The sequence below is a fragment of the Phyllostomus hastatus genome, unplaced genomic scaffold, assembly GCF_019186645.2.
Source record: "Phyllostomus hastatus isolate PE091 unplaced genomic scaffold, TTU_PhHast_1.1 phas_scaffold_28, whole genome shotgun sequence".
Lineage (NCBI taxonomy): Eukaryota > Metazoa > Chordata > Mammalia > Chiroptera > Phyllostomidae > Phyllostomus > Phyllostomus hastatus.
In genome coordinates, this window is record NW_025334022.1 from 10,673,463 (window position 1) to 10,688,538 (window position 15,076).

The window sequence follows — 15,076 nt, forward strand, 5'->3', positions numbered from 1 at the left end:
CAGAAATATTGCAGACAAACATTTGGTACAGTTACGATAGTATTCTATGACACAACATAGTTCAGCAGGCACTCTTTGAAAGACTGCAAATGTTCATTCATTTCATTCTCACCATAACCCTATGAGTGATTTCTGGTTATTACTTTATTTTACCAATAATGAAACTGAAGCACTGTTGGGAACCACCCTGCCTGGTATCAGAAGCTGTAAGCCCCACCTAGGCTAAGGCTAAGGGGACACCCTTGGAATCATAAGCCAGCAAGGAGACAAAAACTTATCTCCCTGGCAGGAGCACAGCTTCTGCTGCTTCATTCATAACTGAACCCCAAAGCTTGGTCGGTTAGCCAAAGACGGGTAAGATTCCCCAAGGGGGGAAAGATCTAAGACAGGCACGATCACGTGGGAGGCCCCCAAAAGAAGGACTTTGGGGGCTACAGCAAAAGGGGGTGATGGACCCTTGCTCCTCGGCTTTGACATAACCTGAGTCCTCATCGTCTGGGAGAAAATCTCCTTATCTCTTGGTTGCCTTAGTTCCCTTGCTCCACCTAAGCCTGAAACAATGACAGGGTGGTACAGCTCTGTGCTGAAAAGGGCGGGTTCCCAGGGTGATCAGGCCTAAGAAAGAACATGTAAATTCCTGTGAAATCTTCTTTGCTTAGAATGCTCTCAGTTGAATGAGAAGGGTCTAAGGAGGAAGTTAGTTTGTCCCTTAAAGTCTTACAGCTGTTTGACTCTGACTCAAAATAGGTCCTCAGACTTCCTTGTTATCTATTGTTTGATCCTTACTTCCTAGCAATGAGTAATGAGCTTTTACCTGAATTCGTATGCAAATGAAACCAATAAAAAGCCTCTCCGGAGGGGGAACAGTATGCTCTCCCCACCAGGGAGGGTGGCCAAGCGGTGCCCTCCAGGAAAGAGGGTGGCCAAGGCACTCCTCACGTGAGGAGTGGCCCTGCTGTTCCTATTCCCCCACAGGACCTGGTTGTCTCTGTGTATGTTCTTGCATTTCAATGAGCCATCCACAGTGTTCCGTGATCACTGCTGGCCAGTGACCCACGGATCAAAGCACAGACAAGTTAACAGAGGTTACCTACCTTGCCCAAGTTCACAGTTTATAAAGGAAAGAGTTAGAGTTTTAGTGATGCCCAAATCATGTCTCTCCTTTCTTTATCCAACTATCCAGTACTTCCAAAGAATATCAAGGATTTGTTAGCCTCATAAGACTAGTTCAAGAGTACAATCTTTTTTTTTTCTATCCTCCTTTGGCATTCTATATTTTCAAACAAGGAAACTGAGGTCAAATTTATTTAAATAGATTATTTTTCATATCTGCATTATATCCAATTATTTGCTTATAACCAGAATTTACTGAACCAACCTCCTTAAATGTCCTTGTTTCTGACATTTAAAAGTGACTGGACACTTCTATACAAAGTACAGTATTCAGATTGGAATCATAATACTACTTCTCAAAGAGCTTAGCCAGTGCCCAACTCCCAAAAGCTGGATTGAGGAACATGGCTTAGTTGGTATACTGTAGCAAAATGTCCTGCTTGAAACTAAACTTGTGATTATCACTTTCTTTTTCATCGATATGTTATTGAGGGTGGCAGGATCCTCATAAAAGGCATATTAAGGTAGCCAAAGAAGGGTTGATAAATGAGTAATCTCATTCCACAAAAAATGAGTGAGATCAGCCATTTTTTATCTGAGTACCTCCAGATGTAGTATTTAACTAGAGTGAAGCTAAACTGGTTGGGGCTCCAGATCTGGAAATTTACAGAAGCTTGTGTCCTTCTTGAAAATAAATTCTACCATTGGTCTTAAGTGCCAGCATCTCCTAGAAATGACAATGAAATATGTAGAACTGAATAACAATGAAAAACAGCCTTTCAGCCAAGTTTGTATAATATACCTCAAACAGTTCTCACAAGCAAATTTAAAGCCAATGTGTGTATATTTAAAATGAAGAAAGACAGAAAATAATATGCAGCAAATATCCACGATAAAAATTTAAGTAAGGTAGAAGGGAGAATCTAATAAAGATGAGTAGAAATTAAAGAAGTACAAAGCAGCCCTGACTGGCATAGCTCAGTGGATTGAGTGCGGGCTGTGAACCAGGCATTGCAGGTTCGGTTCCCAGTCAGGGCACATGCCTAGGTTGCAGGCCATGGCCCCCAGCAACCACACATTGATGTTTCTCTCTCTTTCTCCCTCTCTCTCTCTTTCTCTCTCTCCCTTCCCTCTCTAAAAAAATTAAATAAATAAATAAAATCTTTAAAAAAAAAGAAGTACAAAGCAAAAAAAAAAAAAAAGCAATAGAAAAGTTGGCTAAACCAATATAAATTTGTCCAAAAGACTAGTACACTTCTGGGAAAACTGACCTAGAATAAAGAGAAATACACAAAAAATTGAAAATGTTCCAAATGCCACTGAATTGTACACTTTAAAAACAGTTAAAATGGCTGGCCAAGATGGAGGCATGGGTTGACACACTGTGTCTCCTCACACAACCAAGATAGGAACAACAAAAATTTAGAAACAAAATAAGAACCAGAACTGATAGAAAACTGAACTGTATGGAAGTCGGACAACCAAGGAGTTAAAATAGACCCGTTTATCCAGACCAGTAGGAGGGGCGGAGTCGGGCAGCCAGATGGAGTTGGACAGCTGGGCGGAGAGGGGTCTCAGAACAAAGAGCGTTGGGACCAGGGTAAGGCATCCCGGGAAAGCAAGACTGCAGCAGGCAGACCCTGGGTGCGCAAGCAGCAGCTGACAGACCCTGGCTGAGGGGTGGCAACTGGCAGACCCAGTGAGGTGGCGATTGTGAAGCAAGGCACTGCCTGCAAGGTGGCTGGCTGACTGGGCGCTCCCAGGGCTGCAGCACCAGGAAATAGAGACTCAGGGCACTGATTGAAAACACCTTTGAGGGGAGAGGCACAGGGAGAGACTCCCAGCCTTATAGGACAGGCTGCTGGAAAGACCCAAGGAGTGCACAAGCACACCCACATGGGAATTAGCACCAGAAAGGCCCAGTTGGCTTGGGAGAAGTGGCAGAAGGGACTGAAGACCAAGGGAGAGCGGAGCAAGCGTCATTGTTCCCTCTCAGACCCTGCCCCTACATACAGCATCACAACCGAGCAACTGGGTTGTCCCGCCCTGGTGGACACCTAAGGCTCCGCCCCTCATATGTAACAGGTATGACAAGGCAAAAAAAAAGATGGCTCAAACAGAAGAACAAATGAAAGCTCCAGAACCAATACATTTAAGCAACCGAGAGATAGCCAACCTAACAGATGCACAGTTCAAAGCACTGGTGATCAGGATGCTCACAGAATTGGTTGATTTTGGTCACAAGTTAGATAAACAAATGAAGCCTACAATAAGTGAAATGAAAAATGCACAGGGAACCAATAGTGATGGAAAGAAAACTGGGTGTCACATCAATGGAGTGGACCAGAAAGAAGAAAACAACATGCAATCAGAAAAGAATGAAGGAATAAGATAAAAAAAATGAGAGGCTTAGGAACCTCCAGGACATCTTGAAATGTTCCAACATCTGAATTACAGGTGTACCAGAAGGAGAAGAGGAAGAGCAACAAGTGGAAAAGTTATTTGAATGAATAATAAAGAAGAACTTCTCCCATCTGGCAAAGGAAATAGGCTTCCAGGAAGTTCAGGAAGATCAGAGAGTCCCAAAGAAGTTGGATCCAAGGAGGAACACACCAAGGCACACCATAATTACATTAGCCAAGGTAAAAATGAAGGAGAGAATCCTAGAAGCAGCAAGAGATAAGGAGACAGTCACCTACAAAGGGGTTCCCATCAGACTGTCAGCTGATTTCTGAAAAGAGACCTTGCAGGCAAGAAGGGGCTGGAAAGAAGTATTCCAAGTCATGAAAGGCAAGGACCTACATCCAAGATTGCTCTGTCAAGCAAAGCTTTAATTTAGAATGGAAGGGCAGATAAAGTGCTTCTCAGATAAGGTCAAGTTAAAGGAGTTCAGCATCACCAAGCCCTTATTATATGAAATGTTAAAGGGACTTATCTAAGAAAAAGAAGATAAAAAACATGTATTGTAAAATGACAGCAAACTCACAATTATTAACAACTACACCTAAAACAAAAGCAAACTAAGCAAGCAACTAGAACAGGAATAGACCCACGGAAATGGAGATCACATGGAGGATTAGCAACAGGGAAGTGGGAAGGGGAGAAGGGGAAAAAGGTACAGAGAATAAGTAGCATAGATGGTAAGTAGAAATAGACAGGGGGAGGGCAAGAATAGTATGGAAAATGTATAAGCTAAAAAACTTATGACACATGAACATGAACTAAAGGGGGGAATGTGGGCAGGAGAGGGTGTGCAGGGTAGAAGGGAATGAAGGGGGGAAATGGGACAACTGTAATAGCATAATCAATAAAATATATTTTAAAAAATGGTGAATTGTATCTTATATAAATTTTACCCCTATAAAAATATTTGAAATGAAATGGGGGAGATATAACTATGGATACAGTACAAAAGAATAATAGCATTTGATATGATATCTAGGAGTTGCTTTAAAAATACCCCATTAAAAATATGGGGGGACTGTTGTCCTGGCTAGTGTGGCTCAGTGGACTGTGCTCTGGCCTGCAAACCAAAGGGTCACTGGTTCAACTCCCAGTCAGGGCACATGCCTGGGTTGCAGGCCAGGTCCCCAGTAGGGTGCTCTTGAGAGACAACCACACGTTAATGTTTCTTTCCCTGTCTTTCTCCCTCCCTCCTCCTCTCTAATAATAAATAAATAAAGCCTTTTTAAAAATATGGGGGATTATACACGAAACAAAATATGCAAAATACTGAATTCTTGAAGCTGGGTAATGGGAATGTGGAGGTTTATCATACCATTCTCTATGCTTTTGTGTGTGTTTGAAAAGTTCCATTTAAAAAGTTAAGAAAACCCAAATAATTTGAAAATTTTAGTTTGGTGATTTCCTAAAGCTGAATCTTTTAAATATAACATATTAAAGTCTCTACTAGCTCAGGGTTTAAGAGTACAGTATTAGAGGCACATTAAAAAATGAGCAAAGACCCTCAATGTGAGCCAGTGCTACCAAAGTAGGTCATGCCATGGGCCACCCTCCCCTCCAGTTCCTGTGGAACATAGTCCTTCATTCAGCAACTCTACTTCCAGAAATGTATCCTCAGGAAGTAATTGGTCACATGTACAAACCTGTATGTGAATAAGAATGCTCTTTTCAGTAGGTTTATATTAGTGAAACGTCAGAAACAAGGATCTATAAGGAGATTGGTTCAAAAAATGATGGTAATAAGCAAATAATTGGATAAAATGCAGATATGAAAAAAATCTATTTAAATACCTTTGACCTCAGTCTCCTTCCTTGTTTGTAAATGGAGAAAACCAAAGGAGGATAGAAAAAGAACTCCTGAGCTAGTCTTATGAGGCTAGCAAATCCTTGATACCAAAATATGACAAGGATATTAAAAGAAAGGAAAATAATAGGCTAATATCTCTAATGGACAGACACAAAAGTCCTAAACAAAATATTAGCAAATTGAATGCAGCAATATATAACAATTACAGTAGGTTAGGACCAAATTTGGTTTATTCTAGGTATGCCTGGTTGGTTTATTATTAGAAAACCAAGCAATGTAGTTTAACATATTAAAAGATAAAAGGAAAAACTTGTGATCATCTTAAGAGATAAAGAAAAAGAATTCAGTAAAATTTAATATCCATTGAAGATTTTTAAAACTTTTAGTACAATAGGAATATAAGGAAACATCTTTAATATGATAAATGACATACCAAAATCCTATAGCTGGTGTCATATTTAATATTGAATTGTTGAAAGTGGTCCCCTTGAGTTCAGAAATAAGATAAGGGTGACCCCCTCACCACTTCTTGTACTCTAGGCCCTAGCCAGTACAGAAAGGCAAGAAAAAAATGAAATGAATATGGATTGGAAAAGAATAAATAAAACTTATTATAGTATTTGCAGATGATATGCTTATGTATTCAGAAAATTCCAAAGAAGCTATGTATAAAAAATAAAATTATTAAGAGAGATTAGCAAAATCAATATACCAAGTCAATATCAAAAGCTCAATTATATTTCTATATAGCATCAGTGAGCATTTAAATGAAATTTAAATGAACATTACATTTACAATAGCATATAAAATGAAATAACAGGTTTCCCCTGTTATCCAAAAGTAAAGAATTCCTATTTTACATTTTCTAAGCCCAAATGGTATAAAGGGAAGCTATTACCACTAATTTGTTTTGAAAAATTTTTAAGCATTCCCAGACACAAAAAATAATCTACCAAATGATAACAATTTGCTTAATTATATCTAGTTTTACACTGAGTTTAACACCCTTACACGTTTTCTTAGGCTTTTCTAAGGCCTTAGAACACATCTTCTAATGGGTGCACAAATAAACCAAGATAAAGCACAGATGCTCACAGATACAGTTAAAAGTTATGAGGGTTGAGGCTCAGATGCTGAGTGTAGCTCCTTGGAAGGGACTTGCTACAAAACAAATACTGAACTCTATTTTCACTTTTCTTTTTTCATAAAACCAAAAATTCTCTTTGTATTTTGGGATTTCTTTCAGTTAGTGAAAACAGATACTAATGTAGGTGTTCCATAAAAGCAAAGGGGTATAACATAAACTCTCAAAAATGGAGGATAACTGTACCTTGAACTAAATTTAATAAAATGTGTAAAACCTTAAGTGAAAGTTATAAAACTTTATTGCCAATACCAAGTGTTTATGAGGATGCGGAGCACTAGAAACTCTTACAACCTGATGGCAAAAGTGGCAGTTAGTACAATTTTGGTAGACTGGTAGTATCTAGTAAAGCTGCAAATACACATTCTCTATAAGTGAGCACTTCCACTCCTACACACATACCCTATGTGTGTGTATGCACACCAGGAGACAAAAAAAGATGCTTATAATAACATTTTTCATAATTGTACCAAACAGGTAACAACCCAAATGTCCATCAGAAGTAGAATGGATAATTTATTTTTTTGAAAAAGTTTATATATTGATTGATTTTAGAGGGAGAGGAAGGGAGGGAGAAACATCCATTTGCTGTTCCACTTATTTATGAATTTACTAGTTGATTATTGTATGTGTCCTGACTGGGGATTGAACCTGCAACCTTGGCACATCAGGATGATGTTCTAACCAGCTGAACAAACTACCCAGCCAGGGCAGTAATTTATTTTGAAAAAATTTAATTGATTTTATTGGGGTGACATTGATTAATAAAATTATATAGGTTTTAGGTATACAATTCTACAACACATCATCTGTATATTGTATTGTGTGTTTACCACCCCAAGTCAAGTCTTTTTCCAACACCATTTATCTTCCCTTTACCCTCTTTTACCTCCCCCCACCTGACTTTCCCTCTGGTAATCACCACACTGTTGTCTGTATCCATGAGTGTAACATAGGAGCCCCAAACCGGGGAGCTGCTTACGTGTTTGTGGTATTCCAAACAAATTAAAAAACTACCCGGCAGACTAGCAGATGTAAACATGCCACTAATTACTCACATTACAGGTGAGTGTACTGGTGGATGGTGGTGGGTCAGTCCCCACCACCCCTTATCTGAGACTTGTTTTAAGGGGTCCCAGATAAAGGAGGCACATGTCCTACACATGACTGAAAACCACATTACCTCAGTGTAAAGAAAAGGTCAAGAAACAATCACAGGACAGGAAGCCACTCTCAAAAGGCAGTAAAGAGGAAGACCCAATCCATTTCCAAAACAATACATATGCCTTGTGGCCAGTGGCCCTCTGACTAGCCTTCAGTCATGGGAGAGGGAAGGGCCTTGTGTTGACCCCACTATTAGCCTTTCTTTTTTTTTCTTTTCTTAATCCCGTCATCCTTTTCACCCAGCCCTAAACCCCTCCTCTCTGACAGCTCTCACTCTGTTCTCAAATTTATAGAACTGGATGCTGTACGTCAAAGCCAAGTCCAGGCCTGCCTCCTTCAGGCATGATATTCCAGTCAAAGTCTTGGTTAACAAAACCACCATTGGAAACTGAACTTAATTGGTTTTATGCATAGAAACTTTATGCCATCTTCAGAGTATCAAATTCTGGAGGAATCAGATAGGGAGAAAAATATAAAGCATGAAGTAAAATCTTTGTCCTTCTAATACCCACCAAAATTGCATCTCCATTCCTTATACCTTCCTGTTGTTTCCTTTCTTACTTGATGTGAAGTTTTAACTCTTCCTGGGAAACCTCCATTTTTTCCAGAACAGAAACAAAGCAAAATCCAAGGCAAAGACAGAGTTCCAAAAGAAGAAGGGGGCCCTGGCTGTTGTGGCTTAGTGGGTTGAGTGCCAGCCTACAAACCAAAGGGTCACCAGTTCGATTCCTGATCAGGGCACATGCCTAGGTTGTGGGCCAGGTAGCCAGTTGGAGGTGTGTGAGAGGCAACCACATACTGCTGTTTCCCTCTCTTTCTCCCTCTCTTCCCCTTTCTCTAGAAATAAATAAATAAAATCTTAAAAAAGATGAAGGGGGACTGGAACTAGCCTTACAATCTTGTCTCATTTCCCACCAGTCCCAATAAATACTCGCACAGGCTGACAGACCTAGGTAGGCCTAGCAGGAATGGAAAATCACCAGGCAGGAAAGCTGTACCATGGGAAACTGTAGCCTGTGAAATGCCTGCCTGGGAAACTGCCTGCAGACCCTACCTAGGACAAACAGATGCCCAGCTAAGATTAGGGTCTGGGGTCGGCCTACCTGGCATAAGAGGATGAAGCTTTAACTTGAGCATGACAAGATGTATCAAGAACAATGGTCAGCAGAAATGATACCCAGCAACTAGCTCTAGCCAATCAGACTCTGACACCCCAACCAGTTACCCTTCGTGGGTTTTTGCGCTTAAAAACCCTAACCTAAGAACAGCTGAGTGAGTCTTAACCTCCCTTGGTTGGCTCCCCAACCTCCCTTGGTTGGCCTCACTTTCCCTTGCAAATCCCAACATCCCTAGGTTGGCTCCACTTTCCCTCTTATTCCCCGCTAATAAACCCTGCTCCTTAGCTCGCTGCGTCAGTCTGGTTTCTTGAGTGACTCCAGCCTAACATAGACAATCTTTCTCAGCTGCCAAATGGCCCAAAGTTCCAATGGTAGGGGCATTCTCTCACCTACCAGTATGTCTACTGGTTTCTTGGCAGAGACATGACCTCTCGCCATCTGGTCTCATGACAGAGATGCTTTCTTACTCCAAGCCAGATTCTACTGGCACCAAATGACACTTCCTATGTCCCAAATGATCCTTCCTACATCCCAAATGGCAAAGGCATTCTCTCCAACTGGCTTCATAGATGACCTCTGCTAGATACCAATGGCAAAAAAAAAGCAGAGACAGAGGATTCCTGATGTGCCCCAAACAGTAAAGTTCAACTCACATTCCCATGAGATCAGAAAACAAGCAAAGAAACCAAGCAAAGAATAATCATACCCAAGACTTAGGTGTTCTTTTCTCCAAATTTAAAACTTTTATAACATTTCTATATACCTTTACTCATTCAGATTTAGCCACAACTCACTTTCAATTCTTGTTCTTTTGCACACTGGAAAGGACCATACTGAAACTCTCTATCTGGCAGCTAAAAGTTCCTAGATTTAAAAGCACATTAATAAAAGAAACATTGCCACTCTATATTGGGGGTCACTGCCCTTTTCTGGAAGAGGAATATCAAATTTCCTTCTGGAGTGCAGGTCCAGCTTTCCCTTTCAGCATTGAACACAGCAGCTGGGTCTGCGTTCTCCTCAGATGGTGCCCATTTTATCCATGTGTGTTGGATCAAGGGCTTGATTCCCATCAGCTTTAGGGAAGAATGTGTTGTCAACAGGACAACATAGGGACCAGTCCATTGTTAAGCCAGCTGATGTTCAGGACCTAGATTCTTCTAGGTGTTTTGTTTGTCTTTGGGTGTGGTTAGCACAAATGACACTAATTGAATTCCCTGAGTAGGGTGATTTAAGCTCTTTACCCTCTAGTTTGGGAGAAGTATAAACCATTTACACTTAAATGTCCTTGGTTTAGTGAAGTTAGGATTTTGCAATTTACTAGATGGCTGTAAACTGCTTGGCCATTTACAATCTACTTAGTTTCCCTATTCCAATTGTCCCAGCTTACTGCTGCTCTCACATTCATACAACTGATACAATGACATGACTGAATCTCAAAAAATATTTTTCTGACCAAATAATCCAGGCACAAGAGAGCGCATACTGTATGATTCCATTTACACAAAATTCTAGAAAATTCAAACCTAATCTATTCTACTTTTCCTTTTTTTTTTTTTTTAGTTTTGGGCACTCCCTTCTCCAATGGCCCTCCTTGCAATAAGCACAAATTGATTCCTCTTGGGCCTCTCCTCCTTCCTTTAGTGTCCTGCTTCCTCCTTTGGCCTCCCCACCCTTCTTCTAAGAACATAATGGCCTGCTTTACCTTCCTTGCTTCCTGGGCAATGTAAATTTTAAGGCTATGTCTACCAGCTCAGAGGGATTCATTCCCAATGCCCCATCTAACTTCTGGAGATTCCTTCTAATATCTGGGGCACTTTGCCCAATGAAAGTCTTATTTACCATCCTCACATTTTCTGATGCCTCTAGGTCAGCATCAGTGTGCTTCCTATAGGCCTAATAGATCCTCTCTAAAGCTTCAGAAGGGTCCTCATCTGGTCTTGGTTGAACAGCCATTATCATATTCAGGATTTCTTGCTTGAGCACCCCTTTCTTAAGTCCTTCTAGTATGCACTTCCTGCAATGTTCCAGGAAGGCTAGGCCCCCAGTATTTAAGTTCCAGTTAGACTCTGTCAAGGGAATTGCTCCAGCTGGGTTGGGGGTCCCATCAGGATTCTCTTGGTGGACACTTGGCCCTCTTTATTAGCCCTATTTATAACCAGCCATCTCTCATCTGCAGTTAACAAGGTGTTAAGGAGAACCTGTATGTCTGCCCAGTTTGGATGATGAGTGGCAAAAATGTAGGTGACAAGATCTGCCATTCTCTGAAGATTATCCATGTATGAGGGGTTGGAATTCTTCCAATTTAGTAAGTTTGAAGTGGAGAATGGAGTATGGGCCCAATAGTAGACAGGGGGCTGGCCTTCCTTATTCACTCTACCTATAGAATATTGCCTCAAAGGGAACTGCCTTGCTCTATACAGGGAGGTTCCCTGGCCAAATTGGGTATCCTGATGGGTCTTTCAGGGGGAAGCCTATCCCTCATCATACAGGGGTAGAGCTGTTGGATCTGTGGTCTGTACTTCAGGGGCAAATCATGAAGGGGGTGGTGGCAAATAATCCCCTCCTCCCACCAACTGTGGGACTTTTGGGTTCAGAACATTGATGAGGTTTACCTCCTCATTCTCCTTTTATTCTTGTGTCTTAGTACTGGGAAGAGGTTTGTTTTTTTGTTGTTTTTTTTTAAGAGTTATTTTTTTTAATTTTTTATTTATTTTATTATTTTTTTTTTTTAGAGAGAGGGAAGGGAGGGAGAAAGAGCGAGAGAGAGAAACATCAATGTGTGGTTGCTGGGGGCCATGGCCTGCAACCCAGGCATGTGCCCTGACTGGGAATTGAACCTGCAACACTTTGGTTCGCAGCCCACACTCAATCCAGAGCTACGTCAGCCAGGTGGGAAGAGGTTTTAAGACCTCCTCCCTTCTCTCTACCATCAAGAGATTCTTTGTCCCTGGCACAACCCTATTGTACAATGACATATATGCATTGGCATTTCATCCCATCTGTCTAACCATTGATGGTACGGTAACTTAGGGAACTATGCACAGGCCACCTTTCTCCACAATCTAAAACATACATAGGCCACACAGTATTACAGTAATAAATCAATACCACCTTGGATATTGGATAATAGCAGTACATATTCCAGTCTGCCAAAGTCCTACCCAGTGGGTTCCCTCTAGGAGCCAGCACAGAACTGCCATTATTGGACCAGATGTACAGGCCAAAAGCTATAACCAGAAAAATCCAAGAAACCTGAGAATATATAAACAAAACTGGTATCCAGGACTGCATTATTCCAAAGAGTACTCACAAGCAAATCTGCCAACCACTCTCACAAACTGTTTCCCCACACAATTGCTTCCACAAAGCAGTCTTCACCGGAACCTTGTTTCACGGCCTTTTCCCAGACCTATTTCCTTTTCACCAGCCAAGTGTGTTTAGGTGGCTGACACCTTAAGCTAACATGCAGAAAAATTCCCTGAGACTGGGAAACCCCCCAGTCCTGATGGGGAACTCAGGAGTTGGAAAATTTTAGTTGAAGGTAATAGTTAATAAGCCTGGGAGTTAATGTATGTAAAAAGCTATTGTTTTAGGAAATGCAGATACAGCCCACCCTGACTCCAAGAGACCACAAGCAATTGACCTTTATGCTCCAGAAGAGACCAGAAGCAATCAAGGTGGTGTCTGAGACAGTCTACCACCCAGGACACAGATAAAGAAAATCACCATCAGTGGATGAAAGAGTGTTAGGGAAATTGCCGGACTGCAGTTTTTATCTGATTAACCTCTTTCATGAATTCCAAATCCCTTACCTGCACTTTTTTCCCCTTATAAAAAAAAGCTGTTTTGAAAAAAAAAATGTAAAATGGTCTATTAGGGTACAAACCCATTGTCTTCTCAGATAGCTGCCCACCAGAATAAAGCACCCATAAAGATTCAATCCCTGCCTCTGCTTATTGGGTCTGGTAGGTGACAGGCAGCTCAAATGATGGCCTTTCTGGTTTTGATAGGGGACTCAAGACTTGGAAAATTTTTGTAACAGGGTGCAGCCAAGGGGGGGACCCCAAAGAGGCATTTGAAATGGGGCCCAGAACTCAATGTGTTCAGGAAATATTAGGATGCCCTCACCACCAACCCCAGGTGTGGGTTGGGGGAAGGGAAAAATGGAGCAGGACCACTGAGAGATGTTTTGTATAGCAACAGCTTTGCAGCTAACCTCTGGTGTGGTCATTCAACATATCTATAACCTTTAACTGGTTACATGGATATGTTAAATAGTTGTGGCCATGCTCTGAGCCAGGGGAATGGAAGTAACTTTCCCACCAAGATGTAACTGGGGGGCAGGTCCCCCGAGTTACAGCACCTGCACAAGAGCTTGGAGAAGATTGGCTCCATGGCATGGGGCCACCCCTGCCCAGATTCATGATGGCAGCCCAGTGAACTTGGAATAATACAGGAATGCTGGCAGGTGTAACAGGTTGTAGGAGGAGTCGGAAATGGGGCTGCAGAGGAAGACTGGCACGAGGATTTAAACCCAGACTCAGCAGCCATTGAGAGAGAACCACTTGGTCTTTAGTAGAGTGGGGACTCCCGCAGCCCTGTGAGAGAGAATCACCATGCGGCTTTAGCAGAGAACTGCTACTCAGCTTTAGCAGAGTGGCGACCCCCTTCCTTGCAGCCATTGAGGAGGGGAGAATCACTCGGCTTTGGCAGAGTGGAAACTCCCACAGCTTTAGAAGGGGGAACCACCACTTGGCTTTAGCAGAGATCCCAGCGACACAGTTGATGGTGCTGGGAACCGAGGGAGGCCTACCAGCCAACATGGATTACTGGGAAGAACTGGGGTCTGCATGAGCCACGGATTTCTATTTCTTTTCCTGATATACGGTACCCCAGACTAGGCAAAGGGGGAAGGAAGGACTGTGTGTTTGTGGGTGTTTTAAGGGACTTTGGGATTTTTTTTATGAAGACATTAGGTCACTACTTTAAGTCTGTACAGCATTAAATAAATATTTCCTTTCCTTTTCATGAATCTCTGGCATTGAGAGACATCTTTCCTCTGGTGGCAGACATAACAAACCTGGGGGGTTCCTTTTGGTAATAGTATATCATCCCAGGTCCCCACCTTGTTGCTCTGTAACATTTTAGCTTAAGATAAAAAGTTATAAGTCTAGCAAGTAATGTGTATGTTAAGCTTTGGTTTCAGAAACTACAGATAAGGCCCATCCTGGCTCCTGGGGAAAACAGCCGACCTCCTGGGTCACTGGCTAGAGACTACCTCCTGGGGACAAGTTGGAGGCATCTGGGCCTTTTGTGTGACCCCCCTCCCCACACCTCCCTCCAGCCCTTGGGAACAGCTAACTGCAGAGAACAGGAATGCTGCAGCTTCACTCACCTAATCCTCCTTGAATTTCAAAGCCCTCACTGAACCTTGTTTATCCTCCCCCACCCTCTTATAAAAGATCTAGCCAGGAAAGAGAAGGAAAGATGGTTAGGGTATGAACCCGCCATCTTCTTGGATCGCCGGCCATCTGAATAAAGCACCCATAAAAGATTCAATTGCTGTCATTGCTTATTGGATTTGATAGTGACAGGCAGCCCAAAGGCCAGTGTCTTTTCTGGTTACAGTTTTAGTCCCACTCTTGGGGTCGACCAGCCACAGGCAGTTAGGATCTGATCAGAGTCACCATTGCTGTCACTAAAGAGCAAGTTGGGTCCTGCTGACTGCCCCCACCCTCTAGGCAAAATTCCATAGTCAAACACTTGGTGATAAGGGAAAGGAGTTTTATTAAAAAATGACAATTTTGGAATAACAGCTTTCCACATGCATTAGTCACTTAAGCCTATCAACAATTAAGGCTAAACTCTTGAACAACTGAGTTCTCCTAGCATTCCCCGCTGTTAGTTTCTAATTATCTTATTTCTATAGGGTTAGTTTACAAACTGAAACAACATAACATACAAAAGCTACACAATTTTGGAAGAGTGGAAGACTTCTGCCTCAGATCCCGTTCCCTCTAGAACATCCAAAGAAAAATAACCCTGCCACCCTCTACCAGGCCAACCCAATCCTAGGTTGTGCCGGAGTTTCTTCTCCCATCCAAAATTCATCCAAATTATCATCCTTTGGGAAAGGCAGGCAGCTGCAGCACAATCATCCAGGCATCCTTGAGGAAGAAAAGAGAGCCTGTGAGCCAGAGGCCAAGTCAGCCATTGCCCTTTTATTTCAAATCTTGCAGCCTATAATTCCATGCACACTTGAGGCTT